Raw genomic sequence first — 20,561 nt, 5'->3', positions numbered from 1 at the left:
AAGAAAATTGAAGTTTGGGTGAGTTTTTGTGAAGGCAGACCAAATGGTCGCGCACCACCCTGGAATGGTCGCGCCCGTGTATTTTAACACAGCGCACTGCCCTCCGTTTGGTCGCGCACCACCCAGGTGGTCGCGCACCTCCCCAGAATGGTCGCGCACCACTCCAAGCCCTGAAACTGCAGAAACTTTGCTAAAATCGCCTTTCAATCTCTCTTACTCGTATTCTCTTGCCTTTAAATGCATTATGATGACCTCCAAGGAGGGAATTTACCTTTATAAGCTCATATTTAAACAAATTTAACTCAAAAACTCACTTTATAATGTCTTGACTTTTGCATTTCTCTTTAACACTGTTTTAGAGTCTTTTTGTCCTGAAATGAGCCTTTTGACGCGTTTGACTCCGTTCTTTTTGCAGGTTGACCATCTGATGGACTGTGGCGAAGGAACCAGGGCTGTTGCCGGCACTTTTGCAAACTTTTGAAAATTTCTTTATTTTTACAAATTTGACATGACCTTGGACTTAAAAAATTTTAAATCCAAGGCATAAAATGAGCTGTAGCTGATGAAAATAATAATGAAACATATGTACATACCTCCTTCTGGCTTGCTGGGCACTCACTGAACTTGAACTCATGACCTTGCAGTGATTTTGACTCAGAATCCTAGACCTAAGACCTGGGACCTCAAGACAAAAACAAAAACAAACATGACTCAATTTCATTGTGGTATGACCTGATCCAGCAAAGCCAAGAAGGGAACAAAGACCAGCTCCTCCATTCAGTGTTATGGCATGCCTAGTGGGATGCAAAACTGACACTGATGAGACACCTATAAATGCATATGCAAAGAGTTATTGATCACTGATGGAGGGCTCAAGACCGACACTAACACGCCCTACAGAGGCAGTTCCATAAGTATTTCAAGAGTTCTGGGAGTGTGTTACAACACTACCATTCAACCACAACAAGGAGTGTGAATTTCTGGCTAGCTGGAGAATACACAGGGGGGTTTGGAGCTATCAGTGATCAAGCATTTTCTGGGAGAGTTAGAGGATTGGGAGAGAAACAAAGGGCAAACCTTTCTTGTGAGTTTCGGAGCTAGCAGAGTCAACATCCCATTAGTTCGAATTACTGGGCTTGGGGACAGTGCAAAGGGCCAGTCTAGCAATTTCGTGAGCTAAGGAGAAGGTGCCATAGGCCAGAAGCCCATCAGAGAATTCAAGGGATTGATAGCAGAGGTCAACACAACACTTTAGTTCCATTTCTGGGAGGATTTACAGACAAATTCCAACAGGCCGAGTTTTGCAGTTTGAGCTGAAGCTAGGCTTCAAGGGAGTCGAATTTCAGAAGTCTAAACCAGCCAAATTCCTTTATGGGTTTTTCTGGGTTTTGGTAAAGGATCACACTCCTAATTTTATAGAATTTTCTGGGCAGATCTAAGGGGTCAAACAGGGGTCCCAACTGAGTCAATAGCTAGAGGAGTTAAGGGGAATTTGGGCCAAAATTACGATGTCAACATTTGGCCAATTCCTTCGTGGGTTTTTCTGGGTTTAGGCCAAGGAGAAAGGAGCTAAAATCTCATAATTTTTTGAGCAAGGGAAGCAGTGATTCCAGCCCTTCAAATTCAGCAAATAGAACATTTTTCTGGGGCAACGCAGTTCAGTTTGGTGCAGCAGTTGTAGCAGCCTTCAATTCAACATTTTCTCAACTCGATTTTGTCATGATTTTCCATTAAGACAAGCCTAGGTGCACCATTCTATTTTTCTATTGTATTTGCTCCTGAACAAGTAATAAAATGGCTCAACAGTTCTCTATTTCTAGTGTTTCCATGGGTGCTTAATGTATATTTCGTTTTTCTGATTGTTGGATTGTTTGCATGCTTTGTATATCGCTTATATTCTTATTTAGGAACATTACATCCTAGTGGGATTTGAGACTCAAAAGGAGTCTAACTTCAGAGGGAGTAACCCTATGAAAGCTTAGCACTTCAGATTCTGAGAGGTTAGTACATCAGAAAACATAGTTGTAGTGGTTGCAACAGAATAATGGTAGCGCAGAAGCATCAATAGTGTGAGATGAGGACAATATATCAGTTCTTGATTGTAGTAGTCGCAACAACATGAGATCATATGAAATGCAAGTAGTGTTGGCAGTAGTGCATAGAGGCACATTGCAGTGCCAACAATAACACAGAGGTAGGGTGGTTCAACTACAAGGTTAGTAGATGAATCAGAGTATGTGCAGTAGCTTGATGGACAGTGACAAACTGTTACAGATGTCAGACATCAACGACATGAGGGAAGATGCTATGGGTGAAGACATAACACCTTCCTGGCTAAGAGGTAGTGTTAGTTTTTGTAGCATCAAATAGGTGTTCTAGCCTCGATTTGTTTCAGAGAGGCTAAGAACATGATATCTTCAAAACCCAAAAAAGGTTTCACGAGATAAGCTTGCAAAATGCCTTTATTAAATTAATTAACAATCATTTAAATTTTTTCTAAGTCTAACTTAGGAAAACTGGTTAATTAATAGTAATTAATTAAGGAAATGTGAAAAAAATCTAGAAACTCAAGTGGATTAAGTTTGAGACGATCTTAGCCATTAGTGACGATTTAATCATGGTCGTTGGGGATGGAGATAGACACATCAGAGACACAGGGAGAACAAGTTCCTTAGCAGATTAAGCTATCAAGCTGCATAGTTCGAGCTAGAAGGAAGCAGAAGAAGTGATTTACAGTTGAGTTTCAATGTCAGAGAGTCAGCAACAAGAGGGTCACAATATTTCCTTAGTGAGGTTGCGCAGGGGAAACACAGACGCTTTAGAGGGCAGATCGATTCGACGAAGGAGGAGTTCAATTCAGGTGCTACTGGTGGGGAAAATTTCCAAGAGGCCAAGTGAGTCATCGTCGGAGGAAGCGTCCGGCATAACAATAGATTTTGAGCATCTCCTTAGGCAGTGAGAATAGGGCTTGTGTAGGAGCTTTCAAGTGGCCTAGACAAAGCTAAATTTTGGAGCAGGATTAATTGTCGGATGAGATAATTTGTATCTCTAATATTTTGGCCAGATTATTTTCCTAGGGGATTGCCAGTTTAGGCATCTAGATATTGCACTCAAATTTTGCTACTACATATAATAAAATAAAACCTAATCTATTGCACTGGTTTTCCCAGTTGGGTTTTTCCGGGGACTTTTGTCCAAAAAAATTTGTGTCATTTTTATTGTGTGTGTGCATTATTTTATTAGTTACAGTTTAATTTTCCTAACGTAATTTAATTGTGAATAATTGCAACATGATTTGTTCATTATTTTTCGTAACAAATAAACTGCATAATTAATTAGTTAGAAGAATAAATTCTAGTTGTTGCATTTCAAGGAATTTTCACAGACTATGCAGGGGGGCCCACACAACACCCAATTGAGGGGTCAAACATATCCTTGCCACATGTCGCTATAGGTCTGGGCTAGCATGGAAGGGAAACCGTTGTTAAACATTGTTGACACTACATCCATTGTTCATGAGAATTTCAACAGTCATATTCTCTAGAAGCTGCTCAAACTTTAACATATTAAACAATGTTCAAGTTTTTTTTTACATCCGTCGTATATTTCACCACAAGACCATAGATTCGATTTAGAGATGCTCGATGTTTAAGAAGTTTCGTATTTTTAAAATAAATTTGGTGTTTTTGTCTTTATTAAAACCACCAATTTCAAATGATCGTAACTTCTCATCTGGGAGGAGTCTTTCGAAGTGTGATATATTGTTGGAAATGTTTCGAATAGGACTATCCAAACATACAATACATAGACTCATTGGGACATTATAAATTTGACAAAAAATTAGTAAAATTCAAACCATTTCGACTTCACATGATGATGGCATGCAAGATATTGGGATATCATACTGCTTCCTTTGATTCATGGATGACATTGCTACTCCCTTAAACTTCCCCTTTGACATCAATGACATCGGTTGTCATCAATGAAAACACTATGTCCAAAACCTTCCATATTATTGTGGCATTATTTTATTGTTTTATGGGAATTTTTATCCAATCCCCCATTGTATTAGGTTCTATATACTTAGCTCTTACTAGTTGAACCCACAAGCATGTTCCTTGAAGTAGCATCCAAGCATTTTCTGTAGCAAATTCCTTTCACAAGAGAAAGCAAATTTTGAGGTCCCATCCTCCAATGGATTTTGGCAGCCCCATCTTTTTTTAAGATGCCAACACTAGTCCTTTCCTTTTTTTGGTCTCTAGACTATATAAACATGTAGCAATTTTTCCTAATGGCTTCCAAAACACTTTTTAGGATCTAGGAAGTGACATCCAATCACTTCGAGGACTAATTTTACCAAAACCAAATGACCTCCCCTAGATGACAATAGATTGCACCATGTGTTTATTTTCATCTCCACTTTAGTTATCAACCGCTACTAATCACATTTTTTTTATATTGTTTTGGCTTCAGAAAAAACCTAGATACTATATTCCTTGTTCTAAATTAGTCCTTTTACGTGGAAATAACCAAGCAATAAAGGTGTTTTTTCATACTTAGATATCCCCCATAGAGACATCACAAAATTTTCCATATTTATGGCCATTCCAGTTGCTCCAAAAAATAAATCCATGACACCCTTAAATTTATGAAATATCTTTCTTGTAACTTCACAAAAAAATAGTATATCATCTACAAATAGTAGAGGTGTGATATTGCTTGATACTCTAATAGGTACTGTTACACTAAAAAATGTCACCATGGCTATTTACAGTTAGTATGGCTCTATCAACAGTCATGCTATCCTCTTAGGCAAGTCTTATGCATCTGCTCTCCATGTCAAACTCCAAAAAGAGAGAAAGTCTTTATAAATGTATTTATCTCTGGGTACGCAGGTTCTCTCAACCTTACCTGCAGGTACGCACCCAATGTTCACAAAAGCTGCGTCTTTGGACGCTCTGTATGTAAAGGGGCAGGTGCGTCCCCCTGTAAAGGTCAAAATGCGCAAGTTTCATCTTTAAAAAGTTACTTGTGGTCATTTCTAGAGCATTCTAGAAGGTTGTTCGACATGTATTGAGCGCCTCCAGATGGTTCATGTACCCCTACCAAAGAGGAACTTATCCCATCAATAAGGGAGCTATCCCATCCAAAGAGGGGATTATCCCATTGATGGTGGACCTGATTAACTTCCTCTTGAGCACTATAAATACAGGCATTGGGCCAGAAGGAGGGGAGGTTGGAAGCTATACATTTCTAAGGGTAGATGCTGCAGGAATTAGGACTCCCATTTAGAAGCTTGTGAGGAGAGATTGCCATCTTTGCTTGTTCTATTTGGAAGTGGGTGAGCTTTGTCAAAGTAAAGGAGAACTCTTGATGGACCCTGGGAGGGACTTGCACAACACCAAGGCTCAGGTTGTATTTGTTCCTTTTGTTACCTATTAATGCAATGAGTCCATTCTTCTCAATAACTTGTTATTTATGAGTTGTTTCATGTACTCCTTGGTCTATGTGTTAAATATGTTTTATTTTATGAGATTATCAAGTGCTATTTAATCGTTTGATTGTTAGTGGATGCAGGTTTCAAAGTGAAGGAGGAGCTCATCCGGATCAGCGAGGCTGGACTGCTACAATAGCGTGGGACTATAGGTAGGATCTAAACACTTGATTTCTTATATAGTAAATGCATGTTTAGGGAAGGATTGCCCTTGTTTGTCTTGTTTGTCTTGTTTGTCACTAGAGAGTCTTAGGCTCCTAGGGAGGTTGGTTGTGTCCGCACAATCGACTCTTTCCGCCTGACAAATTGGCGACTCTACTGGGGACTCCATTGATGTGAAAGTCTTTTCCTTTGTATGCAACTTTGATCTGAGAAAAGTCATTTATTTTCTGGTTTTTGGCTCTGTGACTTTGTTTTTGGGTGGGTTAGCTTAGGGTTAGATTCATTTTAGTTTTTCTTGAATTTTCCAGTAGGACGCACCCTCTGAGTATTGCACAGTGCATCCCTGGACGCATTGTCGCTGTGTGCACAGAGCGGGCCCGCACCTGTCTTAACGGGTTGCCTGCGTCCCCTGCTAAACTTTAAGAAAATTCCATTTTTTGCATTTTTTCTCTTAGATTTTGCTTTTTCTTAATTTTTACTGCCCAGATCCATTAGTCTCTTGTCAAAGATCTTCACCTGAACTTGTTTCGATAGCATTGAGTGTTTTAGTGGATTTCATAGAAGTTTAAGCCCTAGGGTTTGATTTTTGAGTAGGTCTTGTAGTGACTTTGGCGGTAGAAGTTGTCAAGCCTTAGATCTCTCTGGTTTTGTCAGCATTCTTAGAAGTCAGACCTGTCATAAAGTCTACCTGTGAGAGCAACTTACCATTGAGTTGTTTCTTTGGCAAATTTCGAAGTGCTTGTTGATTAAGTATTGAAGTCCATTTTACAAAAAGAACAAAAAGATTTGAGTTTTGTTTTGACTAGTCTTTTGATTCTGCATTAGATGGTCCTTGACTTGATTGTGGTCAAGTAAAACAACCTAGAATCATCTTTGTAGGCTTTTGCCTCGTTAGGTTTGCTTAGAGTAATTTCTTTTGATTTGCTTGTGAGTCAAGTTTTCATAGATTTTATAGCTTTTGAGATTGATTTTTGTTAAAATAGATTTATATGCTTTATTAAATAAGAGAAAATACAAAAACATCTCCTTTGAAAAGTTTTGTTTCAAGTAGCTTTGAAGAGTTTTGAAAGAAAAAGAGTTTTTCGTGCACGTAAGGAGTGGTCATGTTTGTATGCTTGGAAAGATAAAGAGAATTGTTTCTTTGATTGTCTTTACTAAGAAAGTTGTTTTCTATAAAATTTGCATTTCTCAACTCTCTTAGTTAGGAATTTCATTGAAAGAGAAAAGTAGCGTAAATCATCTTAGGTGCATCTTTGTAGTGGTTTGAGTCGAGTCTACACACCATTGGTTTCACTTCCGCTACCTTTTGTCTTTAAGAAAAACCATAAAATTAACGCTTAAAGTAAAATCAACGTAGTAACTTTTATTTACTAGGGCTCTGAAACACCAATTTAGATCAGGCTAGCGTCTTGGAGTAGGTGAGTAATTAACTCTCCAAGACAACAAAACCAAACAAGTAGCTTATCTTGTGATAGAATAAATCCAATTGTCTCATTTGTACTCTGGGAAAGCTCCTCTTAAAGGAGAAGCACGAGCTCGTGTCCGAACCAGTGAGGGGATCAATCCCCCCTCGTTGGGAACGACGCCAGACACGCACGTATTACAAACGGTAAACCTCAGATTAACCATTGTCGAGGAGCTAGGGGTCACTTGTCGGTAAACCTTGGATTATTGTCAAGGAACCGGCAAGGGGATTGAGCTTGATACTCTGCCCTTGCGTGCTGTCGGAGTGTAGACTGTTCCCCCAGGTGCATTTGTTGCGGTTGGTAACCTTAGTGACCATTATCTTTAGGATTCTACCGAGGTGACGGTGGAGGGAAGATCCCACTGTACCTGGAGCAGATGTCGGCTAGACTCACTTGGATTTTCCGGGGGGTCACTTCACTCGAGACAGTTAAAGTGGAGGAACTTGTGCCGGTCTATTCATTAAGCAGGTTGCCGGGGTAACTGTTCCACCCGCCACTTCTGTACTGAATCTGGCGATGTTGGGTTTCATCTCCAACTAGCGTTTTCGGTCTGGAAGGCTACTGTTTGTGCTTGGTTTGACGCCCTAGATTCTTTAGGCGTGTGATTCAAATTTGTTTGGTTCTTTAGAGACTTTAGGTGGTTTGATTTGAGATTTTACTTTGTTTTCGTGTGTAGTAGTTAAAAGTTTTTAGCTGTGGCGGAATTACCGAGACAGTCCCGTAGACTTCGGGGCCAGTCTCCTGAAGTTGTTTCTGTGGCCGAATTGTTGAGAAGATCCCGTAGACTTAGGGGTGAACCTCCTCGAGACGACCCCAGTAATCTAGAAGGTTTAAAGGTCCTTGTAAATCCTCCTAGTGGCAGTAGAGTAGGTTCGCCTGAAGAAGGAGAATCTTCCTTGGTGGTCCATTCAGATTACCAAGGTTTAGAGACAGGTTATAATCCCGAAGCTGTTACAGTTTCTGAGCTTGTTGGTAGTTTTTCGTCTGCTAGTGATACAGGCGAAGAACCTGAAATATCTGAACCTGTTACTCCGACTTCTAGTGTTCCATATTCACCAAGAATAGAGCGAGTTATCACCGAAAATCTTCCTACCGGTTTGATTGCTATCGAAGAACTTGCTCCAGAGGAAGAAATAGGCGTCTCTAACCTTGAAGATCAACTTACTGTTGATCTAAGGGAGCGTGAATCTATCTTTTACAGTCCTCCTAGAAGTACTACTTGGTATCTTTCGTTAACCAATTATTTAGACAACTCAGGGGTAGGTTTTTCTACACCTCGTACTCCTTTTCCACCTGGAGGTATTTATACTCCTGTAAATATGTCTGGTCAGTCGTCCGTGTTTACTCAAAGTCCTGAATCTTTCTTACACGGCGGTCCTTATGTTCCCACCGGGTATCAATCACTTTCTGGTACCTTTGTGGGGGCATCTCCTCAACCCATTGATCATGGGTTATTAGCTGGAAACAATGGTAATATACCATTGGGTGTAGGAGACATTTACATGATGTCAGGTTCAATTCCCATTTCCCAACCTCAAGGTGGCCAATTACCGCCTGGGGGGCAGCCTCAGTTAACGCCTGGGGGGCAACCTCAAGGTACACAAATCGTGTCTGGGGGGCAACCTCAAGGTCAGTATGTACCTATGGTGCAATAGATGCCTCAAGGTCAACCCCAACCTCAATATGTACCCCAGGGTCAACCTCAGTATCAATATCAACCTCAAGGATGGCAACCTCAAGGATGGCAACCTCAAGGGTATCAACCCCAAGGGTATCAACCTCAAGGGTATCAACCTCAAGGTCAAGGTCAACCCCAGTACCCGTATTTACCTCAAGGTTATCAAACTCAAGGTCAATACTCAGGTCAAGGTTATCAACCACCTCAAGGTCAGTCATATGTTCCAGGTATGGGAACTACACCTTTCAATTATCAATCCTATCCTCAATCCGGTTATGGATCTCAGTATCCTCAACCTGTTACGGGTCAATACCCCGGAATGTTAGTGTGGGATCCATCACAGGGTCAACAGGTGTTGCAGCCAAGTTTACAGTTGGTACCTCAAGCTAGACAACCCGTAGTTTCTGGTCCACCCCAGCAACCGCAACCTGTCTAGTCAAATGTTCAAACTTCTGTAACTTCGGTAGTTACTCAGCCGCCAATTGCACCTAGTACTCCATCTCAAACGGCTGCTGCAACTACCGCTACATCTGCCGCACTTACTTCTGGAGTATCGACAGCTCCGGTTTCTACTGTCTCTGTAACCACTCCTCAGACATCTTTACCGTTGTCCGGATCTACGATTCAAACCATGGTCCAGATGCCTACAGGTCAGCCTGGTATAAGTACGGTTGTCACTACTCAACCTCAATTTGTTCAACAACCGTACCAGGGACAGTACCAACCTGGGCAAGCTGTCCAACAGCCAGTTTACCAGTATCAACCGTATCCTGGGTACACTTATCAACAACCTCAAAAACCCCAGTACGGTCCGGTTAATCCTGGTTTTCCAGGAGGATATAATATCCCAAATGCGACTCCTGTTCCTAGTTATCCTGGATATCCTCCTCCTGGGACTGGTCTTGTGACCCAGAGTTTTAGAGATCCTAACCGGCAGTTACCGTTTATCGCAACTTTGGATTTACCAGACTTGACGCGCCTAACGAATGATCCAATTCAATATCTTCAGTTCTGGCCGCCAATGCCAAATAAGTTGCCCAGTGATATACCCAAGTTCGAAGGCAAGTCTGGAGAGGATCCGTCCAATCATGTGATAACTTACCACCTCTGGTGTGCTTCAAATTCTATCTCGGATGATTCGATCCGCTTACGTCTTTTCCAGCGTACACTCATTGGTCTCGCGGCCAAGTGGTACATTGAGTTACCATGGGCCTCTTTTTACAATTTTAGCCAGTTAGCTACCTCGTTCTTAACTCACTTTCAGTTGCTGGTCAGATACGATAACGGCACGGAGTTATTAACTTCACTAAAACAATCGACGTCCACGTATATTTCTGATCACATTCATGAGTGGAGACATCGAAGAAGGCTAGTGAAAGTTTTTATCCCGGACCAAATCTTAGCTGAATGGTTTGTTAAATCATTATTACCGAAGATTACTGAAGATGTAGCTAAGGCCGGAGTAGTTACTGAGGAGCAAGTCATTGCTCAGGCGCAGTACCTTGACTTAGTTCACACTCAGTCGGGTACGTTACACGAGAAGATTCCAGATCTTCCAAAGTTGAATCAAATCGCTGCTGCTCCTTCAGGATCTCATGCCGCTGACGGTATCATTGGTATCGTGAATACAAAGAGCAAGAAGAAGTCTTCCAAGGTTTCAACTACTCCTATTATCACTTTGCCTGATTCCCTGACAGGAGAGTCTTCTCCCGAACTTTCTGCCGATATTCATGCTGTAGAGTCATCTACGGCCAAATCAAAAAACGGTGGAAAGAAGAAAGGAAAGAAGAAGGCTAAAGCAGACAAGGCTCCGAAGGAGAAAACGGAAAAGTCGGAAACCAATGACGAAAAGCGCAAACCTCGATATCCTTGTATTATTTGTGAAGAGGATCATTTTACGAGAGATTGCCCTCATCGGGCCGAGGTTGTGAAAATAGTAAAAGGTTCTCCCACTACTGCTGTGTTAAAAAATCCATTTCCAGAGCAGGAGAATAAGATGATAGGTTCTTCCTCGACTGCCAGTGAAGAACCCATTTTGATGATGTCTCATGTGAGGATTGCGACTCGATCGCAAGATTATGGTAGTAAGAATCCTGTTGATGGTAAAGAAGCAGAATCTTCTCACTCTAACCCATCAACCTCAGCTCCTGGTTCCGATCCACTACAGATCGAGAAACCTAACCCGGACCTAGTAATTAAACCGCCCGCCAAGGGTGTACTTCGAAGGTCTGCTTTCAATCCACATGCGAGAGCAGCCCAGAATTACAATATTGTTGAGGACTTAGCTGTTTCACCCTCAGCAATGTCGGCTTTAGAAGTGCTGCAATCATGCCCAGCACAACGAAAATTACTTTTGTCGGCTATCGGAGCTGTTGATGTTCAGGACCCGAACCTGATAATCTTCGATCTAGAAAATAGTACACCGCGTCTCCCCCATCAAATGGCTTTCCAAATTCCAGTGATAGTCAAAAACAGGCCTATTCATCGGACTGTGATTGATGAGGGAGCTTCTATGTGTATTATGTCGATTCAATGTTGGAGATCGCTTGGTTCTCCTTCATTGAACCAATCCCCAACCATCCTTAAGGCCTTCGATGGCCGTGGGTTCCGTCCGTTTGGTATTCTACAGGAATTGCCTATAGGGGTAGAAGGTAAAACCGTTAGTCTGGATGTGGAGGTGGTTGATGCCCCTCTAGACTACAACCTTCTTTTGGGTCGAAGTTGGTCATATGCTATGACAGCGGTCGTTTCATCGGTCTTCAGAGTAATTAAGTTTCCATATAACGGTAAGATCGTCACTATTGATCAGCTGACATACTTTTCATCCGACCCAGCCTCTTCAGAGAGTATCCAGCATGTCGGTAAGACGACAATCCCTTATAGGGACGTTGGCGTAGGTTTAGTTAAAGATTCCGGTTTACTGGGAACTTTTCCTTTCCCTCCAATAAACGCAGACCCTTCATTTGCATCAATTCATATGATTACGTCAGACAACATTATTTATGATGATCCTTGGATTGTCCCATCTGAATCTGAGATAGACTCATTCGATGATGCTATGCCTTTGAGTCCATATGAAATTGCTTATGAAGCCGTCATGTCTTTTGCCGACTCGCGTTCAACCCAAATCGACCAAATGAATGTGGTCAGTGAAGAATCACTTTTCACCTCAACCTTAGAACGGATAGCGTTTCCCGAAGTCGTGTCATCTGACGAACAACTTCGCGAAATCCTAAGTGTAGACGATCTACTATGGGAAGATCTCCATCACAGATCTTCGTTTTTACCTAAGGATGATGCTTTTGAAAATGATTTTTCATCTATCTTTACCGCTGAATATCTCAAAGACGCTCAGAATCCAACGAAACATTCTGATTCAGAGTTGAATTTAGGGAATATTTATCGCACTATTCCCGTTGATATTTCAGTGAAGCCCGGAATTGAGGAAAACATTCATATAGGTGCCTCATGTACAGAAGATGAAATCCAAACTTACAAGGCCCTATTCCAAGAATTCCGTGATGTGTTTGCCTGGTCTTACGAGGAAATGCCGGGAATCGATCCTGCCATTGTTGTTCATGAAATAAAGACCTACCCGGATACTAAACCCGTCCGGCAACGGTTGCGTCAGATTCACCCTCGGAAAGCGGCTGCGATTAAAGCAGAAGTCGAAAAGCTGTTGAAAGCAGGTTTCATTTATCCAATCCCGTTAACGGATTGGGTATCAAATATTGTTCCGGTCAACAAGAAACAAGGAACAATAAGAATCTGTATCGACTATAGGGATATAAATCGAGCTTGTCCAAAAGACAACTATCCTACGCCTTATATCGATCAAATTATTGATGATTGTGCCGGAAGTGAAATGTTTTCCTTCATGGATGGTTTTTCGGGCTATAATCAAATCAATATTCTACCTGCCGACCAACCAAAAACGACATTCATTTGTCCATGGGGGACATTTGCTTATTGCAAATTACCTTTCGGACTTAAGAATGCCGGGGCCACTTTTCAACGGGCGATGTCTTACGCATTTCATGACATCAAGCACATTGTGCAACCGTACCTCGATGATTTGCCTGCTCATTCTTTCCATCGAGCTGATCACCTTGTCCACTTACGAGCGATCTTTATGAGGTGTAGGCATTATCGAATTCGGTTGAATCCCCACAAGTGCGTGTTCTGTATAGAGACAGTTCGATTGCTGGGATTTGTTGTTTCAAAAGCCGGCATTCGCGTCGATCCGTCCGGCAACGGTTGCGTCAGATTCACCCTCGGAAAGCGGCTGCGATTAAAGCAGAAGTCAAAAAGCTGTTGAAAGCAGGTTTCATTTATCCAATCCCGTTAACGGATTGGGTATCAAATATTGTTCCGGTCAACAAGAAACAAGGAACAATAAGAATCTGTATCGACTATAGGGATATAAATCGAGCTTGTCCAAAAGACAACTATCCTACGCCTTATATCGATCAAATTATTGATGATTGTGCCGGAAGTGAAATGTTTTCCTTCATGGATGGTTTTTCGGGCTATAATCAAATCAATATTCTACCTGCCGACCAACCAAAAACGACATTCATTTGTCCATGGGGGACATTTGCTTATTGCAAATTACCTTTCGGACTTAAGAATGCCGGGGCCACTTTTCAACGGGCGATGTCTTACGCATTTCATGACATCAAGCACATTGTGCAACCGTACCTCGATGATTTGCCTGCTCATTCTTTACATCGAGCTGATCACCTTGTCCACTTACGAGCGATCTTTATGAGGTGTAGGCATTATCGAATTCGGTTGAATCCCCACAAGTGCGTGTTCTGTATAGAGACAGGTCGATTGCTGGGATTTGTTGTTTCAAAAGCCGGCATTCGCGTCGATCCATCCGGCAACGATTGCGTCAGATTCACCCTCGGAAAGTGGCTGCGATTAAAGCAGAAGTCGAAAAGCTGTTGAAAGCAGGTTTCATTTATCCAATCCCGTTAACGGATTGGGTATCGAATATTGTTCCGGTCAACAAGAAACAAGGAACAATAAGAATCTGTATCGACTATAGGGATATAAATCGAGCTTGTCCAAAAGACAACTATCCTACGCCTTATATCGATCAAATTATTGATGATTGTGCCGGAAGTGAAATGTTTTCCTTCATGGATGGTTTTTCGGGCTATAATCAAATCAATATTCTACCTGCCGACCAACCAAAAATGGCATTCATTTGTCCATGGGGGACATTTGCTTATTGCAAATTACCTTTCGGACTTAAGAATGCCGGGGCCACTTTTCAACGGGCGATGTCTTACGCATTTCATGACATCAAGCACATTGTGCAACCGTACCTCGATGATTTGCCTGCTCATTCTTTACATCGAGCTGATCACCTTGTCCACTTACGAGCGATCTTTATGAGGTGTAGGCATTATCGAATTCGGTTGAATCCCCACAAGTGCGTGTTCTGTATAGAGACAGGTCGATTGCTGGGATTTGTTGTTTCAAAAGCCGGCATTCGCGTCGATCCCTCGAGGGTCGAAGCTATCATCAAATTGCCTCCTCCTTCGAGTTTGCGCCAACTCCAAAGTTTGCAAGGGAAAGCGAACTTTTTACGCCGATTCATTCCAAACTACGCCGAGGTCACTAAAGGTTTTACACGGTTGTTGAAACAGAACGCACAATTCTTTTGGGATGAGATTTCCCAACAATCTTTTGATGCACTTAAACATGCGTTGACCCATGCACCGTTGTTGCATCCTCCCAACTACAACCAGGACTACTTCTTATACCTCGCAGCTTCGCATTCCACTATTGGAATGGTGTTAGTTCAAGAAGATGAATTCGGAGCGGAACATGTGATATATTATCTTAGTAGGACCTTAAACCCCACTGAGCTAAAATATTCACATGTGGAGAAATTGGCCCTGGCAGCCGTTCAAGCTGTCCAGCGTTTTCGTCACTACATTCTTCTCCGTAAAACTACAGTTATTTCGGATTGCAACCCTATGATTTATATTTTGACAAAACAACTGCTAGGGGGCAAGTACTCTAAATGGATCGTTATCCTGCAAGACTTCGACTTGGAATTTGAGAATTCCAAGTCTAAGAAATCCTTAGTTTTTGCGGAATTGATGTGTGATTTCCCGCGTGCCGACACAGAAACTGTGGCAGAGGAATCCATTGCGGACGAATCTTTGTTTCTTATCAGTACTGTAGATCCGTGGTACAGGGATATAATCATCTATCTCCAAACCCAAACCTTTCGGCCTGAAGCTTCAAAGTCGGAACGTCAAAAAATTCGGTTTCAATCCCAGCAATACAAGATTATTGGAGATACACTTTATCGTCGGGGGGCAGACTTAGTTTTTCGACGTTGTTTAACTCACGAAGAGGCTGAGAGGGTTTTGAATGATTGTCACTCTGGAGCATGTGGCGGTCATATGTCTGGGTATGCCATAGCTCAGAAGGTGTTGCGCGCTGGCTACTTCTGGCCATCTATGTTCAAAGATTGTATCATTGCAGTCCGGAAGTGCCACAATTGTCAAGTGTTTGATCGCAAGATGCGCGCACCACCTGCTCCTCTCCACCCAATAATTGCCGTTGGTCCATTCGCCAAATGGGGTATCGATTTTATTACTTGTAACCCTCACTCGGCCGGGGGGCATGCGTATATCATCCTCGCGGTTGATTATTTTACTAAATGGGCCGAGGCGATGCCTACATTCGACGCAAGCGGCAAAACAGCTGCAGTTTTCGTATTCAATCATATTATAACTAGGTTTGGTGTCCCACAAGCAATCATCACTGACCATGGGAGCCATTTTCGAAACATCATGATGACTGAGCTTACAAGCCAGCTTGGTTTGCGCCACGATAGCTCTACTCCTTATTATCCGCAAGCCAACGGTTTGGTTGAGTCTATCAACAAAGTTCTAGTTATCATGATCCGACGAACCATTGGTATTCATCGGTCGAATTGGCACAACATGTTATTTTCAGCGCTATGGGCGTACCGAACCTCAGTGAAAACTTCAACAGGGTTCACTCCTTTCCAGCTAGTTTATGGCTTGGAAGCTGTGTTACCCATTGAATGCGAAATCCCATCACTTCAAATGGCTGTCGAATTACTTCCAGCTACTTCCGAAGACGAGAAGCGTTTATTATACTTAGCTAAATTAGATGAGACTCGACGTGACGCTACATTGGCAATCGAGACTCACGCAAAGCGAATAAAAGCTCAGTATGATAGAAATGTGACCCCTCGAAGTTTTTCGGAGGGAGACCTAGTGCTATTATATGATCAAGCTAACGATAAGCTAGGTGCTGGAAAATTCGTTCCTATGTGGCATGGACCCTACATTGTAAAGCGAAAGCTAGCAAAAGGGGCTTATGAGCTGGTAGATTTTGATGGGGACTCTTTGGGTAAACCCAGAAATGGACATTACCTAAAGAGGTAATATGCTTAAATGGTGGGTATGGAGAATTTTTAGTTTAGGTTTTCTTTCTAGCTAGTGTGTTTGTTAGCTTAGTTAGTGTGCTTAGCTTAGAGAGTGTGTTTTTCGTCGTTATTCTGGCTTATCTTGGTTTTACTCTTGATATTGCAGATGTCGACGCCTCTCCAAACATACATTGGATTTGTTGATGGTGCTTGTCGTAGTACACGGAATATCTCTTCCGCAGCTTGGGTTATCTATTCGCCCTCTGATGAGTTAGTTTCTATGCATGGGGTAAGCCTCGGTCAAACGACGAACAACATTGCAGAATACAGTGCAGTGGTTGAATTATTATCCGAATCTATTTCATTTGGAATTCGACGTTTGATAGTGAGGTTAGATTCTGAACTTGTTGTATTACAGCTTAATAGAGTATATGCCATTAGAAATCCTGTGTTATTAAGGTTGTTTTTGAGAGTGCGTCTCTTGGAATGTGAATTTGATTACATTGAATATCAGCATATTCCGAGGTCTTTAAATACATTAGCAGATGCAATTGCTTCTCGAATGTTGGACAGACATTTACAATAATCATGCAAGTAAATTTAAAAACATTTCATCACATATGTTAAACAAGATAAGCCGGTAATAATGATATATATATAGATAGGAGTGTGTCAAAAAATATACATCGTCTTCGATCATAGGCTGAAAAACACCTTATGATCAGCAAAAATGATAAGTACAAAAAACCAAAAATGTCATATGTGTCTACAAAAGTGACTAGCCAATCACTGGTGGTGCTCTCTATACGAGACCACTGCCCGCGCTACCCTACACAAGAACCTCCTAAAAGGTCCTGGGACTGCGACCACATAGCGCTGAAGTCGAATAGGAATATCATCTATGGCGGTCTCTGGTATATCCGCCGTCAGACGCTCTAGATCCTGTTCCAGCTCGGCTAAGGTCTCTGCGGCCGCATCCTGTGGGGGTGGTGCTGGTACAGCTGGTACTCTCCTCTCAAAAGGCCGGAGGTTGGCTGGCCGCTGTGGACCAACATCTGCATTTTGAAAATTTTTACTGTCAGTTTTGAGACGATATATATAAAAAACAAAAAAAATATATAATTTGAAAACTTGTGAAAAATGAAGTACCTCTGTCGTCCCATTGTTCTCCCTGTGGAAGAACCATGTCCGGATCACCTCGAAAATCTACTCCGGCATACGGAAAGTCCTGGATCGAAAAAACCTGGTCCTCTAACCAATGAAAATAACTATCAGGGAATCGAACAACCGCCGCGCCCTCGTCAGGATGCCGAGCCATCACCGTAACCCATCGTATCAGCTTTGGCTCCCGAGGACCCAAGATTTCAACAGTGAGTTGCTGAGGGATCAGCATCGGAACTCTCTCTAAGGCAAAGCTCACAACTAGAGGCCCATATCCAAAGGTCTTCAGTTGTCCGTTCTTTGCCCTAGTCAGTTGGCCCTTCATATTGGCCGACACAGCATCACACCAGTTGAAAATGGTGCCTTGAAAACAATCAATCGCCATCCGCATTTGGGACCCGGTGGTAATATGTAAAGCGGCTGCACCGCAAATTCTGGTAACCGTGAAAGCTATAACCTTGAGTTCACGCAGAGAGATGTGTTTGATTTCTACGCCTTTCGCATGGTGTGCATTGGGTATGCACCAATCTGCCCGGAGACTAGCAAGGGATTGGCCACCCGGCCTAGTCCCGGCTAGATTGAGTTGCTCGCCCCTATTTGGCAAGCCAGTGAGAAAGTATATGTCAGAGGGCTCTATCTCGAGTTGGTGCCCTCCGATGTAAAAGCATTGCTCATGAATGTTCCATCTCTCAACCAGCCACTCCAAGAATCTCACCTGAGCCCTCATGCCAGGTATGGCCCAGTATTTATATAGTCTGCATGCTTTTAGGGCATCAATGGAAGGTTGATGATTAATTGCGGCTAAATCAATGTCCTCGTGCTCTCTGTCTCTCCAATCCAACATGGTGAGTGCCCTACACACCAAGAAACAAAGATTAGAATTGATTTGGGAAAATTCAAATGGTTGTTTGTGGAGTTTGGGGTTTCAAATTCCGCCTTTCGCGAGGGACGCACCCCGCGTTTAGGACACAGAGCGTCGGGACGCAGCTGGCCTAAAGGTGGGCTGCGTCCCCCGACCTTTTTCCTGTGTGGAAAAATTCGGGGGACGCAGGTCACCCTTAGGGCACCTGCGTACCCCGCAGAGCGATTTTTGAAACCCAAAACCCCCCAAAAATCAAAACTAAAACCTAAAACAAACTTTTAATCAGATGAAATTGAAGAGGAGGATGTTGTGAAATACCTGGAAGAGACGGCGTTCGATTCTGACGGTCGGATTCTCCGCAGCGACCACGAGAAGTTTCTTGCCAAAAGCCCTTTTTTCAACCTCAACAGTAAAATGGTAAAAATGACATGGTAAAAAGTCCTTTTATAGGTTTTTTGGATGAATGAATGCTAGGATTGTTTATTTTTCACCATGGAAGGATATTTTTCAATGTATTTTTTGCCTATCTTAATCAGGTATGAGTAATGTGTCGTTTTTGTGCAGGACAAAGGGATTTAGAGGGAAAATTGTCATTTTTCACGAACCAAAATATCAGAGTCATCTTTTAAGCCCTTTTCTAACTCCTAAAATGTGAAAAGATTGCCGAGCATTTCTTTTACACTCGTTAAAACGAAATTAAAAGACGGTCCCCTTATAGCCCTTTTCTGACCGTAAAATAAGGAAAAGATTGTCGGGTTTTTGTCGTTTCAAACTCGATACGGAAATAAAACGACGTGTCTTTGATTGCTTTTTACTTTTCAGGTCAATGGCACTAATTATGAAAGTACTCCTTGGTCGCAAGATCAAGCGGTTCCCCCAGGTATTATTTTATACTTTTTCGGGCTTGAGGGACACAAATCTACGAAAAAGTTCAACTTGGAGTCTTCTTAAGTTTTTCAGACTCTCTAAAATTGAAAAACACCGAGTTTCTCCTATACTGGACTCGTTAAACATTTCACAGTAAAGGACCTGTTCAATTACAAACAGGAACGAACCACTCCTTCCTAGGGTTCGAATCAAAACTAGGTTGGACTCATCCGAAGGATGAGCTTATAATCAAGCATATGTTATCCTCCTCAAGCTTGTTAAAAATAAAGAGGTACTTGCCAGAAATGGTGGGGGAAAAGAGAGAAGAATGAGCCTATTTGTTATCTTTTGTCTCAGAAGAAACTTTATTACCACTCTTGGACACGACACTTTTCATTCACCTGGGTTGGGAAATCCTTTACCTCACAGTTAATCAAACCACTTTGAAAGTCTTCAGCCGGGTTCCGGGGATTAACTTTGAGTTATTCATCACCAAGCCATCTGTCGTGTCGTTATGTGTTCAAGAGGTCTGCAAGCAAAACTTTCATCTGCAAAATACTTGTCATCCATTTGACCATCCCTGAGTCAGTCCTTACAACAACATTTCTTCAACTTGAACAAATGATTTCGTGTTGTGGGCTTGCCTGAAACGGGTCGCTTTCTATCGACATCAGCACATTATCTAGAGAGATGACTTAGAAATCGTCAGTACCTTGAAGTCTGCATGCATCAATGGCAGGTTTCTCGCCTTTGACGACAGTTTACATCATTGACTTTCGATCGAAGGATTCCGTGAAATGTTCGACATCAACTCATTCATTCACATCTCATGGATTGTACTGGGTACTTTGAGAACCATTGACATTACTGGTGGTCTCTCTCACACTTGTTAACAGTTTACATCATCGACTGGTAATCAAGTGGTTTCTACCATGTTCGACATCAACTCATTTATTCGCATGGCTAGAATCGTACCAATTCGGGAGGTAGAAATGAAGACCCTGGATCTAGTTTCCACCATCCAGGCTGCGAGGAGTTTTGTATTCATTATCTAAGTAGACTAATCATAAACAGATGGCTGCGCCCATACTGTGTCTACAAAAGTCTATGATTATGATGTACTGCAAGATCATTCCTGTATCAGAGTAGTTAGTCTGTTAGTTAAAGTTTTGATCTGAGTATGGGAATGCCTACCTCAGTGATGATATAATCTTATACATGTATTTTGTGTTGAAATTGCAGGTTCTGACCAGGCTCTCCACGAGATAATCCTTGAAATGATAAAGCGCTTCACCCTTCCTAGATAATACAAAACCCTAATCTATTACAGGCTTCGCACTTTAGGGGGCAATCTGTTACACTAAAAAATGTCACCATGGCTATTTACAGTTAGTATGGCTCTATCAACAGTCATGCTATCCTCTTAGGCAAGTCTTATGCCTCTG

The sequence above is a fragment of the Pinus tabuliformis genome, chromosome 6 (assembly GCF_031772625.1).
Source record: "Pinus tabuliformis cultivar Carrire ecotype Pingquan chromosome 6, CPIR1, whole genome shotgun sequence".
Taxonomy (NCBI): Eukaryota; Viridiplantae; Streptophyta; class Pinopsida; order Pinales; family Pinaceae; genus Pinus; species Pinus tabuliformis.
This window is presented reverse-complemented; position numbering follows the sequence as displayed.